A 15861-nucleotide genomic window follows, 5' to 3' on the forward strand; every position below is an offset into this window, starting at 1 on the left:
CTTCTCAGAGCCACCTCCCTGCATCTCCAAAGCAAAGGCCTCACTTCAGGGAGAGAGCACTTCAGAATGAGTGGTTGCTGTAAACTCTAATGAGCTGGGTTTCCCGAGAAGTGGTGTTTTACTTAGGCCTGTGGACAGCATCTGTGTATGCATCTGTGTGAGCAGGCGATCATTCTATTTCCTTTTATTGGTATTAAGCTTGGAAAAATAATTTAAGTATACAATGGAGAAATGTAAATAAGTTTCTATGTAAATTTGTTTAAGATGAACTGAATGTATTTAAAGGTCCATTTATATGTTCTTTTACATAACATGTAGTTTAATAAAGTTCTTGTTTATGGTAGTTGTGTTTTATCTCAGCTTCTTTTACTGAGGTGTCTGCATTGTCCTGCTGGGAGAGAATTTAATTTCCTGCCCAGACAGAAAGCAGATAGAAAAGGTGAGAGAGGGTTGAGATACAGCAGTCTTGTCCTCCAAAGGCTCCAGAGTCGAAAAGGGGCTGTCGGCTGTGTGTCTTGTTGGTAGCACAGAACCTGCACATAATTGAGGGGTTGGGGATCAGGCCTTATGGACCTGTGGGGATGCAAGCACGCGTCTGACACGCAGGCCATCAGTGGAACTTTCCGTGCCTCGGACAGGCTCACATCATTCCATGTTGGGCTAGGCTTGTGTATTCTCCATGGGGCAGGCAAGTCTGGATCTGCTCCTGTGTGTCCTCCTGCATTTTGGCTCAGGACACCATTGGGAAACCACAGCTCACCTCTGCCGCTGGCTCAGGAATGAGCAGAGAAGTGGGGAGGTGTCGCTTTATTTGAAATGCCGTGCTGGTGCATATTTGAAAAGAAAGGGGGATTGTGCAGAAGATGCATATCATACCTCGGGGTTTAGATCACGTTTTAGTCCTAGCTTCTCTCCTGCTTTATCCAAAAGTGGGTCAGAGGAAAGTCCCTGGGTCAGACATCAACAGATGAGAGAGGAGATTATGCTCTTGTGAGTCTCTGCTTGCTCCCTGAACACTTAGAGCCAGATTTTGCCTGTGTTACAAGCAACTGGGACACCAGACACTTTCAACTCAGCTGTACCAGGGGTTATTGACATAAGACAAACAAACAAAAATGCTTTTTATTTTTCTAGTGGCTCTCAAGTAATTTTCTTTTTACCCTTTTATTTTATAGCTTTCACGAGGAACCTGTGTTCCAGTTCTCCACCCAAAGATACACATTGAATTAAAGGGGCCATAGTTTCCTAATTGTTCATTCAAGATTCTGCATACTAATATGTTATGGTGTGAGGCCCCAGAATGCTTTGGTTAATATCAATACACTCTCTGAGGTGTACAAATTCATGAACTTCTGCCTCTAAACGTACAGTATCCTTCCCCTAACTCCTCTCATCTGTCAATGATGACAATTTGCAGTTTTACAGGATTTTCCATTGAAATTTAAATTTTATTCTTAGTTCTTCATTATACTTTTGCTTCATGCTCCAGCCCTGCCAAAGAAATAGAAGAGATATTTTGTTTGTTTGTTTGTTTTTGCTATGTGTCCCCCAAGACATAAAAGCATAATATATAAGCCAAATTTGAATAAGGGACATTGCATCTGGTCACTTAGTAAGTGCTTAAAATTATTTAGGCCCTGAACAGAAATAAAACAGGCACAGAGGGTCTGTAAGATCATTTATTCAGCATCTAACAGCAGGTAACCACATAGCTCAGACTGAATCCGTGGCGGGATTGAAAACAACCCAGAGCAACCTCTCCCTGGGGCCTTTTTCGTCAGCAAATACCTTTCAGCTATAATGTCCTGTGGCTCACTGTATCACCAAGTGAAGACGAGAGTGACATTCTTGCAGTTGAAGAAAATGGCTTTTCTGTTTTCTGGGCCAGAGCTCTGCAGTGGAGCTTCTGGCTTTCTGGTTAGCAAGAGGGGTCATAGCACCAACCAAGCAGCATTCACCGTCTGCTCATTCCTGGACCCTTTTACCCAGGGCTCACCAGGAGCCTGGCATGCCCTGACCGCCAGCCCGTGGTGTGAAGGCGCCTGAGCCTTTCAGTGAGGATGCCAGCATGAAATCTTCATTGATGGATTCATGCCAGGCTCTTAGAATCAGGTCCTGGGCTTTGCCCTGGCCTCCTCAGAATCATTCAAGGGCTGAGTCATACAGGCAGTCCCTAACTCGCAAGCAGACGACGTTCTCCAAGAATGCTTGCAATTAGATTTGAGGAGTTCAAAATGTACTTTTGCAGAGCCACGATGTCATGCAGTATAGGTAGGTTTTCAGGAGAGCCCATTAAAAACCTATTTAACCCATCTGTTATGGTCTGAATGTTTGTCATCCACTCTCCCCCCACCCCCCGCCAAATTCATATGTTGAAATCCTAACCCCCAAGGTGGTGATATTAGGAGGTGGGGTCTCTGGGAAGTGATTAGGTCATGAGGGTGGAGCCCACATGAATGGGATGCCCTTATAACAGAGGCCCCAGGGAAGCCTTCGTCCCTTCCGCACAGTGAGAAGGCACCATCCGTGAACCAGCACGCAGCCCTCACCAGACACCAAATCTGCCAGCACCTTGATCATGGACTTTCCAGCTTCCAGAACCGTGAGAAGTAAATTTCTGTTGTTTGTAAGACACCCAGTCTGTGCTACTGCTACAGCAGCCTGAACAGACTAACACCATCTTTGCATGGATTGTGTCACTGATATTTCCATAGAAGAGAACCTCACTTATAGCCCTGTTTCTGGGGAAAAATGCCAAGGGTGCCAGCACCATTTTTCCTCCTTCATGACATTAAGTCGAGGTCAAGGCAATGCAGCTTCAGGGCACTAGTAACTCGTGAACTAATGTTCACTCTCCACTGCTGCATAAGAAAAGGTCTCTCCACTCCTGAGGTCAGTCCCTCCAGCTGAACGCAGAGGTGGACACAGGGGTTCCCATCTCATAGGCCAACTCCAGGAAATGTGGGCCATTTCTATATGTGTTGTAACTACCTTTTGTCTGGTCTTCCTGATAGTGCACCAGCCTGACAGAAGGTGTATGCCTTCTGCCTTCGGTTTTCTGGGAGGAAGACCAGGTTCAGCCCCTTGCCTCCTGGGCAACCAGTGAGGAGGTGGTTAGGTTGTAGGGAGGTTGCCTGTGTAGCCAGGGCCATGGCCTCATAATCCCGGGCCAGCTGGGAGCTGGGCAAGTGGGCCACCTCAGTGGGAGCCAGATGCTCACCACGGGTGGTGAGCTCTCCTTGGGGCCTCCTGACCTGGCAGTATCAAAGCACCCAGTGGCACCTGCAGAGTGGAGTGCTCTCAGGTACAAAAGAATCACCTGGGCTGGTGGTTCTTTGTCCCACCCAGACCCCCCAAGTTGGAATTTTTCTGATAGGCCCCCAAACTGACATTTTAAACAACTTCCCAGTAATTCATTTTTCATCCTGTTGTTGAGGACAAGTTGGCTGGAGAGAGGGTGGTAAGAATTCTAGCTGCTTGGTAAGAATTCCAGGGCTCAGATGTGGGGCTAATGAGCTGTTCACTGGACTGAACCCCTTTTGGAGCCTCTGTCAGGGCAATGTAGGTGTGTTTCCCCCTTAGCAGGCAAGGTAGAGGCATTTACCCTGAGCTCAGTGCCCGATTAGAAGAGCCACCTCACCGCCCGGTGGCGCACTGGATAGTGCGCCGCTTGGGAAGCGCGGCGGCGCTCCCGTCCGAGGGTTCGGATCACACGTACAGACCGGCTCCCGCTCACTGGCTGAGCGAGGCGCGGGAGCAACGCCGAGGCTTGCAATCCCGTCGCCGGTCCCCGGTCCGGTACAGGGGCAACACTGAGGGTTGCAATCCGTTGCCGGACACGGAAAAAAGACAAAAAAAAACCCTGGATTCGAATTCCAGCTTTGCCATTAATGAGCCATATGGAACTGAATTTTTTCTGTTTTTCTTTTTTTATAGAAACATAATGGATTGCACATATCTGTGGAATGCTGCATTGAATATCACTACCTGTGTGCTCAAATGAGGATAATTAGTATATTCAGCATTACACAGTGTAATCATTTTTTGTGGCTCTTTACCAATTTCTCGCTAATCTCTCCTCTCTCTCCTTTTCCACCTCTGGTAATCTCAGTTCTGTTCTCTCCTCTTAAAAGTTCAACATATTATTGTGATTGTTATTTCTTTCTTTCTTTCTTTCTTTTGTTTATTTTTTTTCAGTTCTCACTTATGAGTGAGGAAATGCAGTATGTCTCTTTCTGTGTCTGGCTTATTTCACCTAACACAATTTTCTCAAGTTCGGGGTTGGTCTAATTTGGATCTTAAAACAGAAGCACCTCCATTCGTATGCTTGGCTATGCCTTTGAGTCTGGAGCTCTCAGTAACGCAGCCTTAGACTTCCATGACAACAGCTCCAGGGGAACACAGGAAGGGACACTTTACTTGAGTCTTGCAGTGGCTGCCCTTTAGAAAGATTATAGTTCAGTGTACGTGAAGCAATTTGCTAATAAGTGCTGAGCAATGCCACATACCCATCTGAGTGCCCACGGTAAGATTTTATCATCAAAACTGCTCTGTGGAACCCTCCTCCCTGGGCCTCTTGGATCCTGGAGCTTTCCACAGCCTTCGTGAGGATGACTTCAACTCCATTCTTGGGAGCTTTGGCCAGTGGCTGCGGTTCCTCCCCTCCGACTGTGTATCAGGGCCAGGGAGGCCAGCATCTGTGCTGACCTCACTGGGTAGGAAGGGGTGGGGTGCAGCTCTCCAGGGTGCTGACTCGGTGAGCATGGGAGCTGCTTGCGTGCTCACAGCCGGCATTCAGAATGCGGGCAGAAGGATGGGTGTGGGAAAACAGCCCCCACCTCACGTTAGGGTTGGAAGCCCTCCCTGGAAGGAGGACTGGGCCTGGTTCTTTCCAAAGATGTCAGCATAGAATACTTTACATTTTCCTCATTCCATGATGTCAGTGGCTCATCAGTCTGAGAAGGTTGCCAAAAGAATTCTGGACAGTGTTGCTACTTTCAGGGACAATCATTTTGCCAATTGGGCAAATGCAGAAGAGGAGTTTGAACTATATTTGGATGAAAATGATGGTTCAGCTTTGGGAGGTGCCCCAGCAGAAAGAACAGTTTCTCCATTCAGCTATAGCTGAATAGACGTCAGCTTCACTGGTCAGCTGCATTTTCTTCTTTCCCAAGGCACCAGACGTTCCCACCAACTGATTCATCTCCAGAGAGGAGAGGGAAGAGGTGGCTGCCTGCAGGGCAGGCTTCTTCACCACTGTGGAGAGGCAGAGACAGCAGAACAGCCTCCCCACCCCCGCAGGGCCTCCTACTCCCAAGTTCAAGATCGACTCCAATACAATAGAAGTTAAGAGTCACTCGATAAGGAGTTGGATGAGGTGCCTAATTGCTCTCAGTCCTTTCCCAAGCCCCTGCTTTTCTCAACCAGCTCATAATGTGTTGAACTCTGGCTAGAGCTTCTCTCCCAAGAAGTTCATGCTTAGCAAACAGTTACTCACCACACTCCCACTGGCCCAGCGACCAGGCGGGAGGAGAAACGTCATTCCCACTTGTCGGTGGAGGAACTCGTTCTGGGAGAACACATGAACCAGTGTTCTCATTTGGCGACCGAAGCACCATCTCTGGTCATGTACCAGAATGAGGCCAGCTGGTTGGCCCACATCTGAGCAGTGTTCTTAGCTCTGGACCCACTTTTCGGGAGGATCCTCAATGGGCTAGAGCAAGACAGAAGAGAGTGACTGGGACAGCCAAGGGTCTGGGCACCATGCTTGAGGATGAGCTTCTGAGACCACCACGACTGCTCAGACTGAAAAAGGGCTGTAAGAACCTGGTGGTGGAATTCATCTCGTTCTGTGTTGTTCCAAAGCACAATGGAGATAAATTTTCACCTACAGGATGAGCTCACACCAAAGCTGCACGTCCACCTCCATGGGTGGAGGCCTCTTAGTCCCTTCCATGGGAGGACTCTGGACCTGTGAAGCCCCAGACTCAGGTGCTGAGTACTGAGTTGATCAAGTAGCTCCTGCAGGCCACTTTTCCCTTGCAGGGGCGGTGTCCAGGGAAGGCCGACTGCACTTTAATATGTCATGAGAGGCAGCCTCATGACCTTCATCACCGTCACCACACCAAAAAGCATTTCTGAGGTGGCTCCTGTGTGCAGAGCTCATGGTTGCTTTGGACAGCACCTGCTTATTCCTCTTAGATTCGTCCATAGGGCAGGACTCTGGAGCACAAGGACTATCCCTATGACAGATTCTCAGGGGGAGTTAAGAAGTGTGCGATTCTGGGAATCTCTGACTCCTGCTGGGATTCTAAAATGGGGCACTCGGGCCTGTGTTATTCAATGGCTCCTCAGAATCCCAAACATCCTCTGAGCCTAGCTCGGAAACTTCTTTCCCTCCACCAACTCCCCACTGACCCCCAGCTTTGGAATGGATCTTTTCCTCCCCTGAGCTCTCAGAGCACAAGGTGTTATCACACTGATTCCCACCTGCCTTGTCCAACAGTTGTTCCTGTTTGACTCCTGAACTGGGCTGTGACCTTCTCAAGGCATGTGTGTGTTTGATGGGGGTGGGGTGTTTCTTTATCTGTGGAGCCCTCCAGGACCCAGCAAAGGCTCAGTGGGTGCTCAGCACATGTGGGCTGATGGAACTGAACAGATGAAGCAAGATTCAGGACCTCTCTCACCCTAGGGGAATGCACAATCAAAGACCCCCTGCCCAAGACTCCTCCCTCCCTGCCAGGTCTCTGCCTCTGCCTGGCTTGGGCCAGGCAGGTGAAGGTGGCAACACCCAGGGCTCCCAGCTGAAGGCTCCTGGAAGGAGCAAAGGCTTCTGGGAGGGGAGGACCTTAGAGGTAAGATATAGACGGCACTGAGTGCCCCAGGCACCCGGCCCACACTTTACTTTGAGAAGAGTTGGAACTTCAAACCACCCCCAAACCCTCAGGCTTATTGGGAGGCAGCTACAGGTGGCCACAGCTCCACTGCAGGGCTGCTTTCACCTGTCCTGGACAGCCCTAAGCCACTCCTCAGGCACTAAGAGCAGGATGAAGCAGCCACTAGGCATTTCAAACATGATTTGCATGGGGTCTCAACACATTCCAGGAGATATTGGGGAGCTAGGTGGGCTGGGTGCCCATCCTCCCCCAGCAGCTAGGTACTGCGGGCTTGGCCACTTAGCTGTGTGACCTTGGGCCAGTTGCTGAACATCTCTCCTTGGAAACTATAGCTATATGTAACTGCAGAGCAGCTGAGAGGGTTCAATGACTAAATATGTTGAAACAGGATAAATGTTTGCCATTATCACTGGTCAGAGCCCAGACATGGCAACTTCTCAGTTGGAATACACCCCTGCAGGGGTGCTGGCTCTCAGAGCTCCTCCTACCAGAGGGAGAAGGCCTTAGAGACCTGAGTGCGGCAGGCAGGGGCCCAGCAGGCTCCACAACCGCCCGATGGCTCAGCTCTGTGGGTCCTCACCTCGACGCCTCACTATCTAGCTAGTGACTTTGGGCAGGTCATTGAACCCAGTTATGCCTCTGTTTCTGCTTCCTCCTTCAACAGAAAAAGCAAGGCGGGTTTCATGACACCTGACAGCCAGCACATAAACAGCCAGGTTGTTTCTGATTTATTGGATCTATAAAATGCATCTGCTTCCAAAACCCATGATCTCATCCTTGAGGCCGAAGTCTTCAGGGGATTCCCTCCCCCCTGGGACTCCTAGCATACTCCCTCCCGGGAGGGCAGTACTCTCTTCACTGCAGCAAGCGCCGTATTCACTCAGGGGCAGCTGAGGGAATGCACTGTGCCCGGAGCACTCCCTCAAGGTCAACAAAGCCCAGCAGAAACACGAGGAACGCCGAGGCTCTATCTCCAGGGCCCAGTACACACCTTCCTGACTCCACCTTGGGATCACCTGCTTCCCTGTGGCCACCTGCATTGGCGTGTCTTCTGCACACATCAGACCTGCTACCCCAGCTGCAAGGCAGGCAAGACAGAAAGGGAAGAGACACACAGTGCCCCAACAACTGCAGAACACAGCAAAGGGGAGGCCACAAGATGCTGGGGAAATAGCAGAGCCCTGGAGTTTATAAGCCCTCCTGCTCTTGTCCTGGGTGACCTGGACCCATCCTTTGCACATCCTCTCTACACATCTGTTTTTCATTCCTCCAAGGGAGGTGGGGCCTGGTGACTTCCATATCCCCATTAGGGCTGAAGTTCCTTGATTCTAATGGTACAGTTCTTGGTACGAGTGTGGGGGATGTCGGGCCCACACCGTAGCCCACCCCTTCTGCTCCATGTGCTCACATCTAACACCAGTAGCCTCTGTCATTTCCTAGAAGGGGCTCGAAGAGCCCTTCCATCACTAGTCTTTGTGATCACCCCCACAGGGCCTTTCTGGGGACCTGTGAAGACTAATGGCTGACAGCATGGGCTTTGGAACCAGCTGTGCCATTTACTAACTGGTCACCTTAAAGAGTCTCAGTTTCTCATCTGTAAAATGGAGAAAACCATGCCTACTTTGGGGGTGGTTGTTAGAATGGAAAATATATCCTGGAGAATCGAAGTTATTCAATAAATGATCATTTGGATTACTAGGGAAGTCTGCTCTGTCAATATTTCCTGTGTGCTTGTGACAATTGGCTGGGGCCCTGTTTTCCAATGGGGACACAGGATAAAAATGGTGGGTAGTTAAACAGGCTTCTATCCCTCCTTCATCACAAATGAGATACAACTATAAGTTAAAGAACTATGGCTTATTATTTGGCTCCAAAGGAATTTCCAAAGGAGAAGTTCTAGGAATGATTTGAGTAGACCAGACCATTGCTTCTCACATGTGGCTACAATGTTTGGCTGTTTCCTACAATCCAACACTCCTTGAAGGCTCTGAGGTTCGTCTCCATTGAGGCCTCTTGGAGGAAAGTGCCAGGCCCCTACATCACATCACAAACCCGTGTCCCTCCCAGCATGGCCCATGTGGCTCAGCAAGGAGCTGCAGCCTGTTGGATGATGTCCATGGGTGTCAGATGGTGCAGGACGAGCTGGGAGCCAGCTGGGGTTCCTGGCTGATCCTCTGGGTTTCTGCTGATTCACTGTGGACTTAGTGACTGAGCAAGTCACTTGGTTCTCCTTGTGCCTTAGCAACCCCGAGGGTGGGAATACAGCTCGTCACCTGCCTCTCCCACTAGACTCCAGTAGGGTAAAGGGAGCTGATGTTAAAAGGGCTTTAACCTTGAGTGGTGTATTAGAACTGAGTAGTGTTTTTGAACCACGTAATATTCTTTCCAGGAGCTAACTCTGAACAGTATTTTGCTGTAGATGTAATCTGAATGCAAACACAGCCATCAGAAAAAATGTCACCCACTTCTTTTCTTCTTCACTCTGCCAGTCGCTCAATTGGCCTCCCTGAGAGATTTTCCAGACATTCAATTGCTTATCAATCTAGTAACAGATAGAACTGGTGGCACAACCCATCCATGCCAAGAAGGGATTTGTAAAAGCTTCACACTCCGAGTCACTTGGAACCCTGAACACCTGGAGCTGAGTCAACTAGCACAGGTTTTTTGTCTGCTGACATCTACTGCCCCTGACTCTAATAATGGAGTTAAAACTGGGGGTGCAAAACTCATCTACACTGGTAGAAGTCAGGATAGTGGCTGCCCTTTGGAGAGTGGGTGGTGACCTGAAAGGGACACAGGGTGGAGGGCAGGGATTCTGTGGGCTGGGAATGTTTTGTGTCACAATCATGGTGCTGCTTACATGGGCATGTACAATTTGTGAAAATTCATCCTCATGATATATGCAATTTTCCCTGTGTACAAATACTGTGCTTTATAATAAAAACAACTGGGCTATGTGGGATTTAGGGGCATTCTTAATAGAAACCCATATTGAAGGCTGCTTCTTTGAGAGGCTCTCTGACACTTATTATTCAAACTCCTTTTTAAAGAAAAGTTGCTGTCAAAAACCTTGACCAATCGCCCTCATTACTGCCCTGTTCTGTTTTCTTGTCAGCAGTTTTGCGGATCCGTGGGTTCCAGCAGAACTGTTGGCATCAACATGTCATGCCCACACTGTGCAGGGTTTCTGGACATGTCATGCTCAGAGCGAACACTGTGCAGGCTGTGGGAAAGATAGGTCCTTTAAAGACTCGCTCCTCCTGCCCTCAGCACCATGGTGACATCATTTCCTCCAACTACTATTCACTCCTATTAAAGCCCTGTCCAGGTTCTGCACTTACCTGCCCAAATGAGTCAATGAGCTCATCTGAGCTCTGAGTTGGTTGTCCTGGAAAGAGAAAAAACACTGAACAACAAAGATAAAGTAGTACCTGAGCCTCCCTGCTACCTCTGAGGTCTTCACCTTGAACTCCACAGAGGAAAGGCCAGTTAATGCCAGGGCTTTTCTTCAGACTGGGTGCCCATGTGCTAAGATAAACATGGCCAAGCCCTTTAAACAAACACTGTGGAAATGTTGGGTTGAGCAGTTGGATAGTATTTTATTTTCTACCCTTCATCTCTAATCTCCATTCCTGTTCTCCTCTCCTCAGTAGGCACCCACCATAATGTATTTGATGTTTTTTCTTAGTTACGTGTGCGTGTGTGTATATATATATGTGTGTGTGTGTGTGTTTGTGTGTGTGTATGGGTGTGTGTGTATATGTATCTTTATATCTATATATAGATATATCCTTGTATGATATGTAGCACAGTTTGGGGTGTGTGTTTTTAATTTACATAAGTGATAGTGTGCTATGATTCTCATTCTGTTCCTTCACTCTGCACTCTGTTTTTATGATCCTCTGTGTTTCTAGGTGTACATCTAGCTTGTCAATTCTTACTGATGTATATAGAATTCCTTAGTATGTGGCCACAATTGTGCTTATCCATTCCCCTATTGCTGGACCCCTATGTTACTTATTCACCATGTTAGCACACACAGCACCACAGTGAACATTTCCATGCTCGTCCCCTTAAAGTCCTCTAAGAGTTTCTTGGGAGCTACTGCCTGATAATGTGGATGTATCTTCACTGTCACTGGGTGCTACCAGATTGCTCTGGGCAGGAGCAGAGGAAACAGCTGCACAGTGCTGGCAAGAGGCCAGTGAGGGGCCTGCTGAACAAGAGCCACTGTTTGGCTGGGTTCTTTGGTACTGGCTCTAGATTGTCTTTTTCTGGGGAAGGCACATTTTTTCCTTGATTGGCTCCTATTTTAAAAGCCATGTATCCCCTTCCTTTATAGACTGCATAATGGTTTGTAATGAAATGTGATTTGATTTACTATTTGATTGTCTGTATCTCCTCCTAAACCACAAGTTCTACGAGGGCAGGCACAGTGTTTTTCTCCTCCACAGCTGTGTTACGCCCAGTGCATAAGACAGAGCTGACCTAGTGGATACCCAGCAAACAGCCACTGAAGTGATGAATCAGTGAGTGAGCTCGGGCAGGGCTGGGACTAGTACGAGGGAGGAAAGGTGCTGTGCCTAAGGTGCAAAATTTAAGGAGGCCTCGTCCTCAGGTGCTGACCTGAGAATGCAGGTCTCCCTTGCCTTATCCTAGACCCAGCTCTGAACCTCAGATATAACTTTTGCCTTAGCAAAGCTTCTGACCTCAAGTTTAGCATCTGACCTCGTACCTTCCTTTCCCTTCTCTTCCTTTCTCTTTCACTGAGCATCAACCATGTGCCAAACCTGTGCCAGGACCTGGGCTAGAGCAACTCTCAAAGGTTCACTGTCATGTAGGAGGATGGGGATGTGAAAATAAATAACTATAATGCATAGAGAAGAGTTAAAAAAAAAAAAAAAAGAAAAGAAAAGAAAGAAAATGTCATCACCTGGGACCCTGGAGGCAGAGGAGAGGGGTTGGTTAACTCTGGCTGCCTTGAGGAGGTGATGCTGGGGTTGAGTTTTGCCAAGAAGGCAGTGGCTGAAGGGCATCCTGAGCAGCGGCAGCCTGCACGAGGCCGAGTGAGGACGGCGCAGTGTGTTCAGGGGTGGCGAGTGTTCTCTGTTTCTGGGGCGTGAGGTTCAAGGTGGGGAGGCACAGGCTGGGGAGCAGGGGGTTGAGGCTGCAGAGAGGAGGGGGACGGGGCAGAAGGAAGGGGCAAGAGGGGTCATATCCTGGGGAAGTAATTCATCAATGAACAGAAGCAAGGCAGTGGCAGGAACAAATTTGCACTTTAGAAGCTTCTCTGGAGGTCTTCGGTGAGGGGAGAGACTGAGGCAGATAAAGAGCCGGGAGGCAAGGACCTTGGTGGAGGTGAGAGCAGCTGAGGCTCCGTGGTGAAGGGAGACGGGGATGCAGGAGGAGGAGCAGAGGGAGGGCGGTGATCTCAGGGGGCCACGTCAGGTTTGGGCAGGGGGGTGCCTGTGGACCAGCTGCAGGGAGATTGGGAGTGGGCACTGGACCCTCAGAGCAAGCACTATACACACACGGAAATGTGTAGCCCCGGGTGCTCGGAGAAGACCTGAGGCATGGGAGGTGCTGGTGGGTAGGAGCTCACTGGGGGAAGTAGTGAGAGCCCTTTGGAGCCACACGGGTGCCTCCCCTGAACAAGAGGGCTCCCCAGCCTCGTAAAGCAAACAACGGCAAAGTGCTTTTCCAGAAATGAGGAAAGGCCGCTGGGAAAATTGTCAGCTTTGCCTGGAAGATGGAGGACATGTCCTTGCCCCACCTAGACCCTGGGGAAGGCTACCCAGGCCTCTAGCTGTCATCCTCAGGACAGAGGGGCCATGCTAGGGAACCTTTTCTTCCCCCTCTCCTGAACCTGACACCTAAAATGCAGCCTTGGAGAGCAGTAGGACCCTCTTGACTAGGCCAGTGAGGAGGCCTCATTACCCGCAGGAGAAATAATTATCTTTCTGCATAATTATCTTTCTGTTTACTTCAACATTCACTTTGCTGAAGAGAAATGTTCTTTTTCTCTCCACCCATTCGCTAAACTGGACTTTCAGGCTCTGCTGCTCAGGGAAAGTTTTGGGGGGTTACCAGAACCATCAGGTCTTCACCCTCCTCCTCCCACTGCCCCCCCACCGGACAGACAGCTTGCTCGGTTGGTTTGCTTTGAATCTCTCCTTTGTCTCCTGACCTCAGATCCACTGCCAGGTGGCCAAGCTGAAAACCAGTGCAGCTCTGCCGTCCTCCCTCTGCTCGGCCCTCCCAGCAGCGGCAGCAGGCTATGCCCTGCCAGGCTCCCTCTCAGCACCATGAAATCTGTTGTCAGCATGGCCCTGTGCGACCAGGAAAACCCCAGGCTACAGCCAGATTCCTGGCAGAAGCGAGCTCCCGACGCTCAGAAATGATGCCAAAAATTGGCCTCTAATGTCATTCCCTTCACCTCCCAGCCCCCTCCAGCACCTCCATGCCCTTCCTGAAGGAGGTCCAAGCGTTCTAACCTCCTGTGGGAAAAGGAGTTGGGGAAATTTTTCAGTCCAGCCTGGTTAGAGTGACATGTAGCTGTGGATCTCTGCTTAGGGAGATGTCAAAAATCATTGAAGGGCTTATGTTTTGAAATAAAAATATAATAAATTCAGTTTTTTCTCCCCAAAGGGAGCTCATCCTGAGACACCTCCTCGGCTCCCCCTTTTGTTCTCTCACTTCCCACCCTACCTGGGCTGTGGGTGGGCCCCAGGAGTCTCAGTGGGGTGCAAATCTCAGCAAAAGCTCCCTGGGGGATTCAGGTGCAGCCCAAAGTTAGGGAAAGCTGGTGCATCGCGAGCTGGTGTAGTGCACTGTGGCTGCTAGGAGAGGACCCTGTCGTTTAGATGCTAAATCTACACGTGTGTCTCAGGAGTGAAGGCCTGGGAAAGGGGCAAGGGAAAAAAAGGAGGTGGTTGGCTGGGGTCGAAGGGGCACTTTGTGTCCATGGAACCCAGAGAGCTATTTGGCCCGTTGGTCAATGAAACCTTTGACCTCATTCCTCAATGCGCTAAACATCTGAAGCCTAGACCTTCTTCTGTATCCTTGAATTCAACCATTCTGCTATGATTGAATCCAGAGTTTTGAGTTCCCGGGTCTAGCTACAGCCCAGGTAGAGTAGGAAGAAAGGAGCCAGTGGAGGAAGGAAGAAAAGAAGTGGGGACAACACAGCCATTTTAGATTCCCAAGGAGAATTTATTTTTAAAAAGTATTCGTAGTAGTTTTTATTTCAAACATTTATGCTATAAAAATTTACACTGTGCAATGAGTCTCCCTCCCTGAATACCACACCCCAAAACCAACCCTTCTCGCGGGGGTGCCCACCGTTACTGGTGCTCACTGGAATATGTGTATCTCTCAGGTCCTTTTCTCTGCACCCACACACACACACACAGACTACATGTGTGTACCACAGTATGTGACGGCATCAAGCTTCACATGCTGCTCTGCAACTGCCTGTGGTTTCTCAGCACAGTCTCATGGCCGCTCAGGCAGCGCTTGCAGCCGGGTTCCAAACTCTCCAGCAGGTGAGTAAGCCAGCAGTTCTTCCTGCCTTGAGGTGGGTGAGGTAACCTCTCTGGGTGCCAAAGGCAAGAGAGAAGAGAGTGACTCATACTGATTCATAATTCACACGGAGTGATTTGTCTAATTCGTGACTAGCCTGGTCCATTTAAGTAAGACTCTAGTAAGGATAAGCCATTTTATTTACCTGAGTGAGTCCCTGGGTTAGTGTTTCTTCTTAAATACTTGGTTCACAGAACTACCAAAGGCAGATCAGAGTCACGGGAAGGACACTGGACAAAGTCTTTCAGGCGGTGAACAAATATTAATTGAGGTCCTACTATGCGTCGGACACAGGTCAGGTATAGGGTTGCAGTAGAGATGAAAGAGACTGAATCCCAAGGAACTTACATGCTGGTGGATGTGTGGGTGGTGGAAAGACAGAGAAGAATCATGTAAATACATAGGCAATTTTAGATACTGGTCACGGCTATACAGAAGATACAACTGGGGAAGCTGATGTTGTCTTGAAGGGGTGACTAAGAACCCCTTCAGGGGCCCAGTTCTGGTCCAGGCGGAAACTAACTGTGTGACATGGAACAAGATATTCCCCTTGTTTAGAATTCACTTTCCTTAGCTACATAATAAAGATGTTGGAGCAGGTCACCTCATGTCTCCTTCTATTTATAGAAAGAGCACACAGGAGGTTCAAACACAATGTTCTGTGACTGTTTCTCCCCAGAGGCTCTTTTCTGTGGTTGCAACCTCTGGGAGGGGAGATCTCTGTTAAAATCTCTCATCAAGCAATGGCAAAAGCTGCAGAGAACACAGAACAGCAAGAAGAGAAACTGGCCTCAAAATCAATACATTCTGTGCATGGTCAAAGTGGCTTCGTGCCCTCTGGGCACTTGCTAGAAGCCCAGGTGGGAGGAAGGGCAGGTGGTTCTCTAGAAGTGAGAGTGCTGGGCAGTGGGCTCATGCAGCCATAAACTGCAGGGGCAGGGAAGAGCCTAGAGACCTGGGGAGAAAGGCAGAGGAAGTGGCCCTGGAGCAGAGGGAGGCAGGAACTGGTGGGCCCTTGGGAGCCACAGTCCTCAGCTGCGGTGCCACTGGCTTAAGAGGTCAACTAGTCACATCCCAGCTCCGCCAAGTTAATCCCCCTTGGCATGGCTCCACCACAAACAGGGCACGCTGATCTAGTTTGCTGAATGCTCTCAGGACCAGCCCGAAAGGGGACCTGAGTTCAGGCACCACCAAGAAAATCCTGCTTTGCAGAGAGGACCAGTTTAGCCCTTGAGAACCAGAGGTGGGAGGAAGGAGTGGAGAGTCTCCACCTTCCCCTCCCTCAAAGTGTCATGACTCATATGATTTCTTTTTTCTGATATTCACAAGTTTACATGTCACTTAGAAAGTGGGCACGGTGCCCAGAGATCTGGGACTCTGGGCT

This window comes from Galeopterus variegatus, unplaced genomic scaffold (genome assembly GCF_000696425.1).
Source record: "Galeopterus variegatus unplaced genomic scaffold, G_variegatus-3.0.2 Scaffold1917, whole genome shotgun sequence".
NCBI lineage: Eukaryota > Metazoa > Chordata > Mammalia > Dermoptera > Cynocephalidae > Galeopterus > Galeopterus variegatus.